The sequence below is a fragment of the Gossypium arboreum genome, chromosome 7 (genome assembly GCF_025698485.1).
Source record: "Gossypium arboreum isolate Shixiya-1 chromosome 7, ASM2569848v2, whole genome shotgun sequence".
NCBI classification, from domain to species: domain Eukaryota; kingdom Viridiplantae; phylum Streptophyta; class Magnoliopsida; order Malvales; family Malvaceae; genus Gossypium; species Gossypium arboreum.
The window spans coordinates 33,552,889-33,568,646 of record NC_069076.1 but is presented as its reverse complement, the minus strand read 5'-3'; the positions used below and the strand labels follow the sequence as shown (position 1 = coordinate 33,568,646).

Genomic DNA, 15,758 nt, shown 5'->3' with positions numbered 1-15,758 from the left:
AAACTATTAACAGAAACAAAATATTTAGGCATATGCCACATATGTGGCCAATAATCTTTCATATCACATTGACAACATAAGTTATCTTTACCCTTTGAAGAGTTATCTTGAGAACTCTCATTGTTCTCTTATTTATTACTATGTTCCTACTTTTAGTGGTCCATGATTATATCTTTTATTTTATTTATGTTTGCATTCACTTCAGGGAATGCAATAAATCTAGTAGGATAAACTTTTAAACGCCTCCATTGATTCTTTATTTCATAATCACCATCGCAAAGCATGCATGGATTTCAAATTAAAATATATCTATTCATGTTGTCATGATTAGTCTCCAATTATAATAAACATAATATAATAAATAAAACATAGTAAAATATACCGAAGATTTTTAACATCATCGTCATCACGTTGACTATCATCACGAGCACTATTACAAGTAGTAAAACAACTTTGTTTTCGATATAATATTTATAATGTAATAGTAAAAATCATTTAATAAATAATCAAAATTTTTATGTACGATGCTTGAAAATTATCCGATACACATTGTATCAAATTTCAATACCACATATATGTTATAAAATCTTATTTTGCTCTAATAAAATATTTATAAGTTCAAATTGGAAGATATCATACAATCATTCAATATTAGCAAGTTAATAAGAATAAATAGATCCTATCAAATTTCACTTTAATCAACAATGGTAGGTTGACAACACTTTCCACCATAATTTTAATAAAATTTCAAGAATATTTAATAACAAGAATTTAATAATAAAAATCTAAATATATGCATAATATAACTTAATTAAAAAACTTCAAAGTGAATGATTTACCAAAAATATATAATAGAGAAAACATACCATATTAATAGCAAACATATCTAATCAACAATTAATTCTTTTACATAAAAAAAATTAACCTAGAAAGGCAAAAATCAAATATCATCAAGGTGTGAAATTTATGTCAAATAAAATTAATAATAGTCATGCCTTAATTGAAAAAGAAAATATGGTCAAAATATAAAAGTTTCTTACCAAATCTATACTTTACACATGCTTGTACAATAAATCAAAGATCGGGAATAAGAACCATAATCTATTTTGAGATTGAATTTTTCAACATCCCAAAGATGAAGTTGTGCAACGCCCCAAAATTCTTATTTCTGTTTCTGGATAACTTTGACACAGCTGGCTGTCTGCTTTAGTGGTTGAGTGTTCTGGGTGTGTGTAAGAGGTCCCAAGTTCAAGCGCTGTCTTTTGTAGATTTTGGTATTTTTCTGACTTAAGCTGTATATTAGTTCAATGGGCTTATATTAAATTATTTGTAAAACCATACCAGAATGGGCTTGCTGGTCTGGTGGTTAAGTTGAGTATTAGTTTGCTGAAGGTTTTGTGCTTGAATCCCTACGCGAGCATGGGAGTTTATTTTTGCTCATTTGATTGAGAGAGATTCGGTCAAACAGCAATTCTGAGGAGTTGGGTGTTAGTGGGTTATTGAAGAGATAATTAAGGGATTTGGGGGAAGTTATTATATATATATTTTTGTTTTTATTTTAATCTTTTTCAAAAAAAATTGGTTTTCTTTCCTGGAAACACAAAAATTTATATGCTTTTTCATACCTATTTTTACTTAAATTCATGCAAATCCAATTAAATTCTTGTCGAAAAATAATTAAATATTATAAAATAATTAAATTGTGTTAAAAATATAAACATGGTGAATTTAGTTAATTTTATACTTAATTTTGATTAATTTTGACTATTTTCGACAGATTCGCGCAAAGGGCGAAAATTGGCTCTGCTGACACTACTGAAAGCACAAAAACGAGAAGCAATTTGAAGTTTCGAGGAACAGTAATTTCCAGCCAAAAATGGGCCAGAAATGTGTATTAATTCATAATTTAATTAATTTTAATTTATTCCCCATGTAATTTAGGTTAAATAAATTATTTTTAATTAATTTATGGAGAAAGGGTCCAGTTGAACCAGCCACTAATTGGGCAGCCCAGAACCGTCCATATGCTGACCCAAATCAGGATTTTAGCTGATTAAATATTCTTGCAAACATGCCCTTAAAGAACTATCAAAATGCATTGAAACCCCTCCTTTAATTGTGGCTTTATGAAATCGCCCCAAGCTTAAAATAGCAAAGTTGAAACTCTCAACTTTTCCATGTGTGTGGCCGGCCAAGGCAGGTCTCTTAGGCTGATTCTTTTTTCTATTTTTAGCTTCCATATTCAGCTATAAAATCCACCCCTTTCTGATCATTCAAAGCATCCCTCATCCATCCCTCATTCCACAACATTCTCTCATTCCCTCTCCCACTTTTCTCTCATTTTTCCATCCCATTTCCCTCTTGTTCAAGTGTCAATTTCTTCTCTTGGGAAAGAGGCTCTCATCAGCCATTTTGGAGCTGAACTTAAATGATCATAAGCGACCTTGATAGCCGAGGGCAATGAAGAACGAAGAACGGAGCAACTAGTCAAGCCACGGAGAAACACCGGATTTGCTTCTTCTTCCCTATCTCTTTACTTTTTGTTATTGTTTTGACGAACATGTTTATGAATATTTATGCTATTGAAATGGTTATTTTAATCAATTTATCTTAAACTTAAGTTTGTGTTGGGTTGATTATATTATGCCTGCTTGAATTGTTAAAATGATGTTTATGCTGTTATAGGCCTAGGTAAATTGCTCGGTTAAGTAAAATCATGCCTAAGTTATTCTTCCGTTACGACTGTGAGGTAGCTAATGAATTAATTATTTAAACAGATTGAAATTGTAATTAATTGACACAGTACTTAATCAGTGCATGTTTATTCTTCTAAGGTAGCTGAAGGTTAAATTAGCAATGTATCTGGTGATACTATTGCCTTGCATAACTTGCAAGATTATTGTGATTAAATTGTTTCAATGTAGGGATGCCTTGTTACTTCACATAGTCTTTTATATGCTTATTAGATTTAATTAATTGTTTGAATTAACATAGGGATATGCAAGAGATTAGTTCAGTTTAATGAGTATGTATGTGCAATAACATGTTTGCTTACTAGAATCTGTTTAGTCGATTGAACTGACATAGAGATATGTCAAGAGATGAATGAATTTTTGTATGTAAGTTTGTTCATAAGTTAGAAAATTAACGGGTTGCTGTGAATTTATTCGTAACAGTGTAAACACGAGTTTAATAATTCTAAGTTCAAGAAATATAATTAATCCAACACAAGTATGTTACCTTGATTAAATCTTATTTTAAATCGTGCATTAGAACTCCTTTGTTTTATTTTTAATTATTTACTTAGTTTTTTCAAAACAGTTTTTGACCATCTTTTTAAAACCAAATTATTTTTACCTCACCAAATTGTTTTACAATTAATTTCATAAATAATTCTTTTTACAGTCCCTATGGGTACGATAACTCGACATTTACTTGTCACTTTATTACTTGTTGTGATTGTGTACACTTGCACATTTTTCCATCGTTCTAAGTTTTTGGTGCCGTTGTCGGGGACTGTTTTAAAAAAAATCATTATTTGTGAATTTCTTAGTTTTACATTTTGGTTTGTTTTTCTGTTTAATTTTTAACTTAATTAATTTTTCTTTGATAATTTCAGGTGTTTATGAGTATTGACCAGATTTTTGATTTACTTCCTGTAGACCCTAAGATAGAACGAACCTTTCGACAGTGAAGAAGACAAGCGAACCAGAGAAGGAGTGAAGGAATGAATTTCGAGAATATGAATCAAGGAAACGGAGCAAACCTTGCTCAAAATCCTATCCTTATTGCTGACGATAGGGATAGAGCTTTAAGACAATATAATGTGCCAGTATTTAACAATCTTAATCTGGGCAGTAGAAGACCCGAAATCAAGGCACAACAATTCGAGCTAAAGCCAGTCATATTCCAGATGCTTCAGACGTTGGGCCAATTCAGTGGAATGCCTACTGAAGATCCTCATCTTCACCTAAGACTATTTATGGAGGTGAGCGACTCTTTCAAATTAGCTGGAGTTCCCGAAGATGCATTACGAATGAAGTTGTTCCCGTACTCACTAAGGGACAGAGCTCGAGCCTGGTTGAATTCATTATCGCCAAACTCAATTTCTACATGGCAAGAGTTAGCCGAAAGATTCCTCATGAAGTATTTCCCGCCAAGCAAGAACGCTAAGTTGAGGAACAAGATCACTGCCTTCCAACAAATGGATGATGAGTCCTTGTATGAGGCATAGGAATGATACAAAGAACTATTACGGAAATGCCCTTACCATGGAATCCCATATTGCATCCAACTTGAGACATTTTATAATGGTCTCAATGCTCAAACGAGGATGGTAGTGGACGCTTCTGCTAACGGTGCTCTCCTTTCTCAGTCTTATAATGAAGCTTACGAAATCATCCAGAGGATCACCAGTAACAATTATCAATGGCCAGCAAATCGAGCCGCGTTAAGAAGTCGGGTCGCTGGAATACATGAAGTGGATGCTCTCACTTCACTTCCATCTCAGTTATCTTCAATCTCTTCAATGCTTAAGAATCTTACCACTAATGGGTCTAACAGTTTTACAAACCAACCACCTCACCAATTTGAGAGTATAGCCTGTGTTTATTGTAGGGAGGGACATTTGTTCAAAGAATATCCATTGAACCCTGAATCCGTATATTACATGGGTAACCAAACCAAAATCGAGGAAGGCAAGGACTGCAATCCAACTTCTATAACCCATCGTGGTGAAACCACCCGAATTTTTCCTGGAGTAACCAAGGGGCTGGAACCAGTAACAACTACGCTCAACCTAGACCGACTCAGCCGCTTAGTTTTTCCCAACAAGCTCAGAAACCAGCTCAGGCTGAATCATCCAATAGCTTGGGGAATTTATTAAAGGTATACATGGCGAAAAACGATGCCACTCTAAGGAATTTGAAGAATCAAGTGGGCCAACTTGCTACTGAACTCAGGAACCAACCATAAGGTGCTTAACCTAGTGATACGAAAAATCCAAGAAATCTGAGGAAGGAACATTGCAAAGCGTTAACATTGAGGAGCGGAAAGACAATAGAGCCTAACACTATCGAAGCTGAAAAGGAGCTAGCTGGTGCTCAAGACTCAGAGGAAGTTAAACTGAGTGTTGAAATTCCAGTTTCATAAGAAGTAGAATCTACAAAATCCAACAAGGTAATTCTAGAACCAGGTAATTCTGATCAACTAACAAATCTGTTAGATGCAGAATTGCCGCAGAAAACGAATCAACCAATTTCAGTAAAGAAACCTCCATCACCCTACCCTTAAAGACTTCAGAGCAGAAGTAGGAAATTCAATTCAAGAAGTTCCTAGATGTACTCAAGCAACTTCACATCAACATCCTGTTGGTTGAAGCACTTGAATAAATGTCAAACTATGTCAAGTTCATGAAGGATATCCTATCCAAAAAATGAAGGCTTGGAGAATTTGAGACTGTAGCTCTGACAAAGGAATGCAGCACATATCTTCAAGACAAACTACCCCCAAAGCTGAAGGATCCTGGATATTTTACCATACCCTGCAACATTGGAGCAACATATTGTGGTAAGGCACTATGTGACTTGGGTGCAAGTATAAACTTGATGCGTATGTTAATATTTAGAAAGTTAGGGATAGGGGAAGTTAGACCTACTATGGTTACACTTCAACTAGCAGATCGATCCTTTGCATATCTAGAAGGAAAAATCGAGGATGTATTGGAATGAGTAGATAAATTTATCTTCCCTACTGATTTTGTCATCATAGACTTTGAAGCAGACAAAGAAGTGTCGATTATCCTAGGAAGACCGTTCTTAGCAACCGGAAGGACCCTTATTGATGTGTAGAAGGGTGAGCTTACGATACGTGTTTAGGATGATCAGGTAACATTTAATGTTTTTAAGTCTATGCGATTTCTTGACACAATTGATGATTGTTCTGCAGTATCTAATTTAGAGGATTTAATAGTGGAAAAGGAGCTCAACTATGTTGAGGATCTGTTGGAACAAATTTTGACATCAGATCCTCCAAATGATGAAGAGGAGGATGAATACTTAGCTTTTTTATAAGCTAATCAAAGGGGATTTAATCTATAATCTCGTTTTGAATCTTTGGAGATAGAGAAGAGGGAGTATGCCCAACCAAAAGCGTCAATCGAGGAACCACCTAAATTAGAACTCAAGGTATTACCTTCACATTTAAAATACATTTATTTAGGTAAAGCTTCTACTCTGCTTGTGATTGTTTCAGCATAATTAACTACTGAGCAAGAAGAGAAACTCATCTCAGTGTTGAAATAATTCAAGAAGGCTATCGAATGGACCATAGCCAATATCCGTAGTATTAGTCCATCTGTATGCATGCACAAGATTATCCTAGAAGATGGAAAAAAAGGGATGATTGATGGACAATGAATATTGAACCCCATTATGAAGGACATGGTGAAAAAGGAGATTATCAAGTGGTTAGATGCGGGTATCATTTATCCCATCTTAGACAGTTCGTGGGTAAGTTCGGTCCAGTGCATGCCAAAGAAGGGAGGTATCATAGTCGTAGAAAACGAGAATAATGAGTCAATACCAACTAGAACAATTACAGGATAGATGATTTGCATCGATTACTGAAAGTTGAACAAGGCGACTAGGAAAGATCACTTTCCTTTGTCATTCTTGGACCAAATTCTAGATAGACTCGCGAGGTGAGACTATTACTATTTTCTCGATGGATACTCAAGGTATAATCAGATTACAGTAGCACCGAAAGATCAACACAAGACAACGTTCACCTGCCTGTACGGTACATTTGCATTTAAGTGCATGCCATTTGGTTTATGTAATGCACTAGCTACATTTCAAAGATGTATGATGTCTATTTTTACTGACATGGTTGAGAAGTACTTGGAAGTTTTTATGGATGACTTTTCAGTATTCAGAGATACTTACGATGATTGCTTAGCCAATCTAGCTAGGGTACTAAGACGATGCGAAGAAACAAACCTTGTACTTAACTAGGAGAAATTCCATTTCATGGTATGAGAAGGAATTTTCCTAGGGCATCAGATAACGAGACATGGAATCGAGGTAGACAAAGCAAAGGTAGATGTTATTGAGAAGCTCCTACCTCCAACATCTGTAAAGGGTGTTAGGAGCTTTTTGGGCCAGTTTCTATCGAAGAATTATTAAGGACTTCTCCAAAATTGCTAAACCCTTATGCAAACTATTGGAGAAGGACAAGATGTTCAAGTTTGATGATGAATGCTTAAAAGCTTTCAAGGATTTGAAGAGTCGATTAGTTACGGCACCCATAATTGTCACACCAGACTAGGATTTGCCATTTGAATTAATGTGTGATGCAAATGACTTCGCGATAGAAGCTGTTATGGGCCAGCGAAGGAATAAAGTTTTTCATCCCATCTACTATGCAAGCCGAACTATACAGTAACAGAAAAAGAGTTACTTGCTATTGTATTTACTTTTGACAAGTTTCGATCTTATCTTGTAGGTACCAAAGTAACTGTTTATACGGACCACTCGGTAATCAAGTACTTACTTGCCAATAAAGATGCCAAGCCAAGACTGATCCGATGGGTGCTTCTACTTCAAGAGTTCTATCTAGAAATTCAAGATCGGAAGGGAGTAGAAAACCAAGTAGCAAATCACTTGTCCAAATTGGAACCGCAAGAAGGGAATTCTTCTATCATACCAATTCAGGAAAAATTTCCAGATGAACACATACTGAAGGTAAGTCATGTCCATAGTACCCCTTGGTTTATTGATATTGCTAACTATTTAGCTTGTGGTTTGATGCCAATTGATAAGACTTATCAACAAAGGAGAAAGTTTTTTCACGATGTGAAGTACTATTTCTGGGAAGAGCCATATTTGTTTAAAAGATGTGCAGATCAGATGATTAGGAGATGTGTGGCAGAAGATGAAGTACAAAAGATTTTATACCATTGTCACTCAGCTCCGAGTAGGGGACACCTTGGAGGTACTCGTACGGCAGCCAAAGTGTTGCAAGCCGAATTTTTTTGGCCAACACTATTCAAGGATGTATATGCGTACGTAAAGAGCTATGACTGATGTCAAAGGGTCAAAAATGTCACCAACAGAAATGAGATGCATCAAACAAACATCATTGAGGTAGAATTGTTTGATGTATTGGGTATCGACTTTCTTAGTCCTTTACTTTTGTCTTTTGGTCACAAGTATATATTGGTAACAATAGACTATGTGTCCAAGTGGGTTGAGGTTGAAGCTTATCTGACAAACGATGCTAGGGTTGTAACTAAGTTCTTGCAGAAACACGTGTTCACAAGGTTTGGAACCCCAAGAGCTATCATTAGTGATGAAGGGACCCACTTCATGAACAAGTGGTTAAGATGGTTATTAGACAAGCACAGAGTGAAACACAAGGTTGCAACAGCTTACCATCCGCAGACGAATGGGCAAGCTGAACTGGCAAATAAGGAAATCAAAGGCATACTTGATAAGGTAGTTTGCCCAAATCGACGAGATTGGTCCAAAAGGCTGGATGATGCTTTATGGGCTTACAGAATAGCATATAAGATGTCTTTAGGGATGTCACCCTACAGGTTAGTCTTTGGGAAAGCATGTCATCTACCCTTAGAGTTAGAGTAAAAGGCTTACTGGGCTCTTCGACAACTCAACTTGTATCCTAAGCTTGCTAAAGAGAAACGGATGCTCCAACTCAATGAGCTAGAGGAACTCCAGCTATTCTCCTACGAAAATGCCAAATTACTCAAGGAGAGACTTAAGAAATGGAATGACAAGCACATTCAAGTTCGAGAATTTGAAGCAGGTCAGCGAGTTTTGTTATTTAATTCCAGACTAAAGTTCTTTCTAGATAAGCTAAAATCACATTGGTCTGGTCCATTTACGATTCATCACGTCTATCCATACGGAGTTGTCGAACTCAAAGGTAAGGGAGGTAATTTTCAAGTTAACGCTCAGCGCCTGAAGCACTATTGGGGAGATAAGATTGAACGGAATGAAATTACGTTCATTTTATCGGATCTTTAAAATTTTATTATTTTCCTTTTTAATAAATAATTTAGGGTATATTTTCGGGATTAGCATGTTTAAATAAATTCTATCTAGGAGATTAGAACTTAAGTGGGACCGCTTGTGACCCCTCCAATCGTTCCTGGGAATTTAACATAATTTTCCTAAAAATTATTCTCTAAATAGAAATTTTAATCTTTTATTTTTCAAATAAAAGGGTCAATTTTGATCCAAGTCTTAAATTGCAACTCAATTCCAAATTTTCATTAAGTATAGGACTTAATTGAATTATTTTTAAAATTTGGTTGCTATTTTCATAAATAATAAAAACTAGATGCATCTTTTGTAAATATTTTCAAAAAGCTTCTAAAATAAATGTTTTTGGTTTAAAAAATGATAATTATTAATGTATAATTATATCCATTATAATATATATTAATTATTATCAATTTTAGGATTTTGATAAGATTTTAATGATAATAAAAGATAATCTTTAATATATTATTATATCTATTATAATTTATATATTAATCTTTATCAATTAGCATAGAATTAGGATTAATTTTTTCATATCTTATCTTTGTTTAAATAAATTAAATAGCAATTAATAATTTAATATGCATATATCTAATTATTAATGTTGTTATCTTTTATAGAATTACAACTTAGAATTTTTATTAATTAAATTGTTTTAAGAATTCTACTTTAATTCCTATTTTTCCCTCTATAAATTCCACCCATCTTCCCATTCATCTATCACTCAAAACCCAAAGCACTAAAACACCTAAGTGTCGAAGTCCCTAGCCACAGTAGCACCCAGCAGTTGGCCAACATACCTAGCCTCATTGCATGCTGCACGTCCACGCTCCAGCAGTTGCTCCTAGGCACACACTTGCCCATCGCATGCTGCCTTGCGCGCCTAGCCCTATTCATTGCCTTGTGCTACTTTCGTCCAGCTGCCCAGACCTTCATCCCGCACCTAAGGCCAGCTTCCCCGCGCACCCACGACATGTCTGCTCAACGAGGAGCCGCGTGCCACTCATACTACTCCAGCCTAGCCTGTGCACGTTGTTGCTTGCTCCCATTCCCTACTGTGTCCTGCTGACGACATTCTTCATTCATCCACCCTAAGCCAACAAACCCTCCAACCCTCCTTTTAATTTTCTAGAGTTCTTATATTTTAACAAAGAAAAAAAAAGTGGTGAGACCAATTTTTCTCTCTAACTTTTAATTTTATTCAGTTATTTAATTCCTCAGTTTGTTGAATTATTAATTCTTATAAATTAAATTTTTGAGAAAATAATTTTTCCCATCTTATGATCAGGTTAATTATGCCTCGCAAGAGAACTCGTGCTTCTACTCAAATTGATGACCAAGAAAACAAGTTCCACTGTGAAGAAGCCAAAGTGAGATACGAAAGTATCTTCAAAAATCAACAGATGCATCTAGAAAAAGGCTTTACATTAAAGGAAAGCAACTATAGAGACTTTATGGCAAGTATTCGTCAAGTTGCTGAAACCCTCAATTGGGAGTTGTTTTGTGAAAAGAGACCTAGTGTGGATGAGGAGCTAGTTCGTGAGTTCTATGCAAATTTAACTTCAAATGAGATAACAGAAGTCCCAGTTCGCAGAATCAAGGTACCGATAAATTCAAATGCTATTAATGAGTTCTTTGAATTACCAGATTTCAAAAACGACGAATATTCCATATTGATGAGCAATATCAAGCCTGAAAATTTGCAAGAAATTCTCGAGGAACTGACAGTTCAGGGTTTTACATGGACTGTGTCAAAACAAGGAATCCACACTTGCTAAAGAGAATATTTGATGCCACTCGCGAAGGTATGGTTTTACTTCATCCGATTCAGTGTTATGCCTAGCTCACATGGGACTACAATCTCATTAGAGTGAATGGTCTTATTGTACTCGATCCTAACTGGAAAGACCATTGATGTGAGGAAGATCATCTTGAGGGAAATATGAAATTATGCCGTTAAGCGCTCTGGCCCTGCTCACTTTCCCTTTACAATAACAATTTTATGCTTGAAAGTTGAAATTCTTGTGAATGTAAGGAAGACAGGATATAGCCAAGGCACAATCATAGATTGGGACCTTTATCGATTAGCTGGAGACTCAATTCTACAGAAACGAGTTGAAGTAAGTGAGGAACCAGAGGACCCTGATGAAGAAGAAAATCCCACGATCCAATCATTTGAAGTCCCTGATAAAGTAGAATCAGTAGAGCCAAAAGCTGAACCTGATACTGAAACTTCAATGTTTAGAGCTCAACCGCCTAGCCCATACCTTCGAGATGAGCTATCAAAATTGATGGACTTAATGCAACATATGCAATGGCAGCAACAAGCCTACTGGAGATACTCAAAAAATAAGGGATGACTCAATGAGAAGTGCTTTTAAGAAAATATACAATGACCTATTTATTTTTCTGCCGGAGTTTCCAAATTTCATATTTGAACCATGGAGTCCATTATTAAAGAAGGTGCAAAGCGATTCATGCAAAGGCGATAGTGATGGAGCAAAAGGTGAGTCAAATTCAGAAGGGTCTGAAAATAAATAAATAGGGGATCTTGACTTTACTTTATTTTTGTTCTTAGACTATTTTTAGGATTAAGTTTAATTAGGAATCTTTTATTTTTTACATAATAAAACAAGAGAGGAAAATCACTAATAAAATGTGAGCAAGTCACAAAGTATAAAGTGTGGCAATAGATATATACATGTCTAGGATTGGATTTAGAAAGAGCTTGATACTAAAGCAGTCAAATTGACTCACCTCCTCTTTTCTAAAATCTTACCTGGTGTATAGTATCCGCTCACTTTAAACAATGAGGAAATTGTTCATTTTAAGTTGGGGGACCGAAAATTTGAATTATTTCCACTCAGAATAAATTTTTTCTTTTAATTATGATTAGGATATATTTTGTTCAAAAATTTGAATTTTGTTAAGTATGCTCAATTTGAGTATGAATAAAGTTCTATTATTTTAATCAATTATTATGTTAGATTAATAATGACATGAATGTATTTTTAAAAAAGCATGCAAATTCGTACTATAAAATTTTTAGTTCTTTAGGAAAGTTAGGTATGCATGAAAGTTTAAGTCTTTAGAATTGACTTAGTAGTTTCTTGAGGCGAAATCCTAGGGAGCATGGAACGTTGGAAATGATTTAGGCAACTATTGTTTGGACCGTTTGAGCCTTTCAAGCCCACCATGGTAAAATTTTATCCTTTGAGACTATATGGCCTAATTTTATTTCGACCCCTACAATAATTAGCCATTACTTTTTCGCTTAATGATCTTAAAATTGTCCCAAACACTAGACTCAGTAATATTCAAAATGTGCTTCGAAAATAAGTTTGGAGGAGTTGAAAAAAAGTATCAATTGCTCAAGAATTGCAGTACACAAAGTAAGTGCTCGTGTTAGCTATAAAAAAAAACACATGTATTTGAAAGAGATGTACAAAAAAGCATATGAAACTCAAGTTGGTGTATCGAAGGTAAAAACTCCGGAGGTACGATTGATGCTGAGTCTAGGGTTTTTAAACCAAAATTTATCTATCTTTCACCTACCCTTAGCTTAGCCACGTTACAACCTTGATAAAGACCTATTGATTCAAAGTCCTCATGCTACCTACATTAGTAGAGAGAAATTACTACGATCAACATATGAAGACATAAGTTAAGCTTAATGATTGCAGCTTAGTCTTGAATAAAGGAATAAAAATCAAATTGGTAAGGGTTAACTGTCTTTGTTACAAAAGCATTTAGTCTAAATTTTACTATTATAATAAGTTGTTGAATTTAATTTGAACAATATGTATACTTAAGTAGCATAACTATCAAATTTCTTGTCTTTGAGCATAAGTATTCTAAATTCATAATTTTGGGAAAAATGTTGTTCTAAAGGAATTTTTCAAAGGTGTTTCCGAGAAATTCTTTTCAAAATTTGTGCATTACTCAGGACGAGCAATGAATTAAGTTTGGGGGTGTGGAAACACAAAAATTTATATACTTTTTCATACCCATATTTACTTAAATTCATGCAAATTCGGTTAAATTCTTGTCGAAAAATAATTAAATATTATAAAATAATTAAATTGTGTTAAAAATATAAACATGGTGAATTTAGTTAATTTTATACTTAATTTTGATTAATTTTGACTATTTTCGACAGATTCGCGCAAAGGGTGAAAATTGGCTCGGCTGACACTACTGAAAGCACAAAATCGAGAAGCAATTTGAAGTTTCGAGGCATATTAATTTCCAGCCTAAAATGGTCCAGAAATGTGTATTAATTCATAATTTAATTAAATTTAATTTATTCCCCATTTAATTTGGGTTAAATAAATTATTTTTAATTAATTATGGAGAAAGAGTCCAGTTGAACCGAACTAGCCACTAATTGGGCAGCCCAGAACTGCCCATATGCTGACCTGTAACACCCTGAATTTTGGCCCTAGAAGTAATGGGCCTTAAGTTTGGGATCGGTTAGAAGGCGGCTTAAATAAATGAAATGTGTTTAAATATTTTATAATTGCATGTTTAGTCTAATTGTTAAGTGATTTAGGAAGGGTTGGCAGTGTGGAAAAGTCCTGGGTTTGATCAAGGGCTTTAGCAAAATTTTGCATTTTTTTTCTAAAGGACCCTAAGCATTAGGTGGAAGGCTTATTAATAAGGCCTAGTAAAATCTGACATAAGGAAACGCTTGGGCTAGTGGCAAAAGGCGTTGGTAGTAAGTAGGAAGTCCAGGGTTCGAGTCTTGGCCTTAGTGAAAATTTTTATTGCGCATATGATTAGTAAGGAAGCAAGCGTTTAGGCCTTATAAATATGTTTGGTGGAAATTTGACACAAAGGATGTGCTTGGCCCAGTGGTATGATGGCGTTAAGAGTAAGGAGAGGTGTTGGGTTCAAGTTGCGGCATGAGCAAAAGTTGTGGTTGTTTTTTTAGACAACCTAGAGGTCGACAGAAAGACCTTATAATTAATTGGGGAGGAAGAATGACATAAATAAGGTAGGTGTCGTAGTGACAAGGGACGTATAGCGCAGCCAAAAGATTAGGTGTTCGAATCTAAATGGTAGTAAATTTTTTTAGGATAACCTGGTTGCGAGTTAATAGGCCTTAAAAATAGTTAAGGATGGAATATAGCGAGAAGCATGCTATGGATATGAGAGGTTGCATGTTCGAATCCTAGACCTGGCAAATTTTAAATTTTTATTCTTTAAGAAAACTGAGGCTTAGGCATATAAGCCTTATAGTTAATTGTGATCGAATGATAGCACAAGATAGGATGTGGTGCAGTGGCCAGCAGCGTGTTGGGTAGTTGGAGGGCTAGAGTTTGAGTAGTGGCATGCGCAAAAGAGAGTTTAATTTTGCTACTCAATGCAGGAAAGGATTGCTATTCGGTGGAAGCAATTTGAATGCAATTCAAATTGGAATTATTGGCTAAAATTAAGGGGATTAGGATGAGGATTAAGTGTGGATATGATGATGATAAAAATTGGAGAAATTGAAGGGAATTTTTAGTATATATATGTGTGTCGTATGGGCAAGTAAGGGCATTTGTTGTTTTTGTGTGCTTTAGTTGTATATCATCTCCTCTTTTCTTTAAGCCAAACTCTTGATCTTTTCTTCCCTATTTTAATCAAATCAACCTCTTCCCTCTTCAACTTAGCCGACTGTTTCTTTTTCATTTAAAAGTCGAGTCATACACTTTGGGGGTTTGATTTCTTATTGGCAAGCGATCTCGCAATCGATAAGTGAATTAGATCTTCTTCGGCTTTTGTTAAATATTTCTATGTTCTTTCATTTCTACACTCTTAAAAGCCGATTTTTCTTTACCCTTTCCAATACTTTCGTTAACCCATGGTTTCTCCATTTATTTCTCTTTTTCCCTCTCATTCAAGAGTGTGATCGTTGGCTAAGTATTAGTTTATAGAAAAAGGGGGTTCTAGTAGAGAGGTTAGGATAGAGGCTCCCAAGTTTAAATGACGTAAGGTGTCAGCCGTTTGAGACTTTTCGCTTGGATGCGAAAGGGGGACTACATCAGAGTTCGAGTTACATAGGCAGATCGCAGCCGATCAATCTACTCAAGGCAAGTATAGGTTGTTCTTCGGTAAGTAGTGGATTTATGTTGAATTAATGGGATGTGACTGATGGAGTATAATGTTGAATATAGGTTCGAGTGATTATGAATACTTAGTACTCCAGGTGATAAGGTGTGTACTTCTACCCTATAATAGCTTGATATAAAGCTGAAGGTGGTACATACACTGCACACACACAAGTAGATCGGTAAATCTCGAAAAGCTGAAAGTTTGGCTATGGTAGTCTTGCGAGTGCGCGAACACTCGTAAGGGGGAAGCCGATAGGTTATTTCAGGCCCCATGGGTGATTCCCTGGACTTGAGCTGTGAATTAGCCAACCGAGCCAGCATGGGCTAAACGGGCCCAATAGGCTGTTGGGCCCATAATAGGCAAAAATTGATAATTGATGCTATGTGATGGAAAATCGTATGTGAGCATGAGTGTAAAAGTGATTGGGCCTAGTGGGCCATATAGATGTGATTTAGGCCTAATGGGCCATATGAATGAGATTGGGCCTAGTGGGCCATAAGCATGTATGTGGACTTGTTTGGGTTTGTAAGGGGTTTTGTGCCTAGTATATGATGACTGTATAAAACTTAATTAATTTATTGAGACTGTGGACAAGTC

The 15,758-nt window shown here is 35.3% G+C and overlaps 1 non-coding gene across 1 annotated transcript; it reads right to left on the bottom strand.

The window, feature by feature from the left end:
• Positions 1–4,171: 4,171 nt before the first annotated feature.
• LOC128296062 (small nucleolar RNA R71) lies at positions 4,172–4,278 on the bottom strand. Its single transcript, XR_008286610.1, has one exon. It is a non-coding gene; the product is annotated as a small nucleolar RNA R71 (small nucleolar RNA).
• Between the last annotated feature and the right edge of the window lie 11,480 nt (positions 4,279–15,758).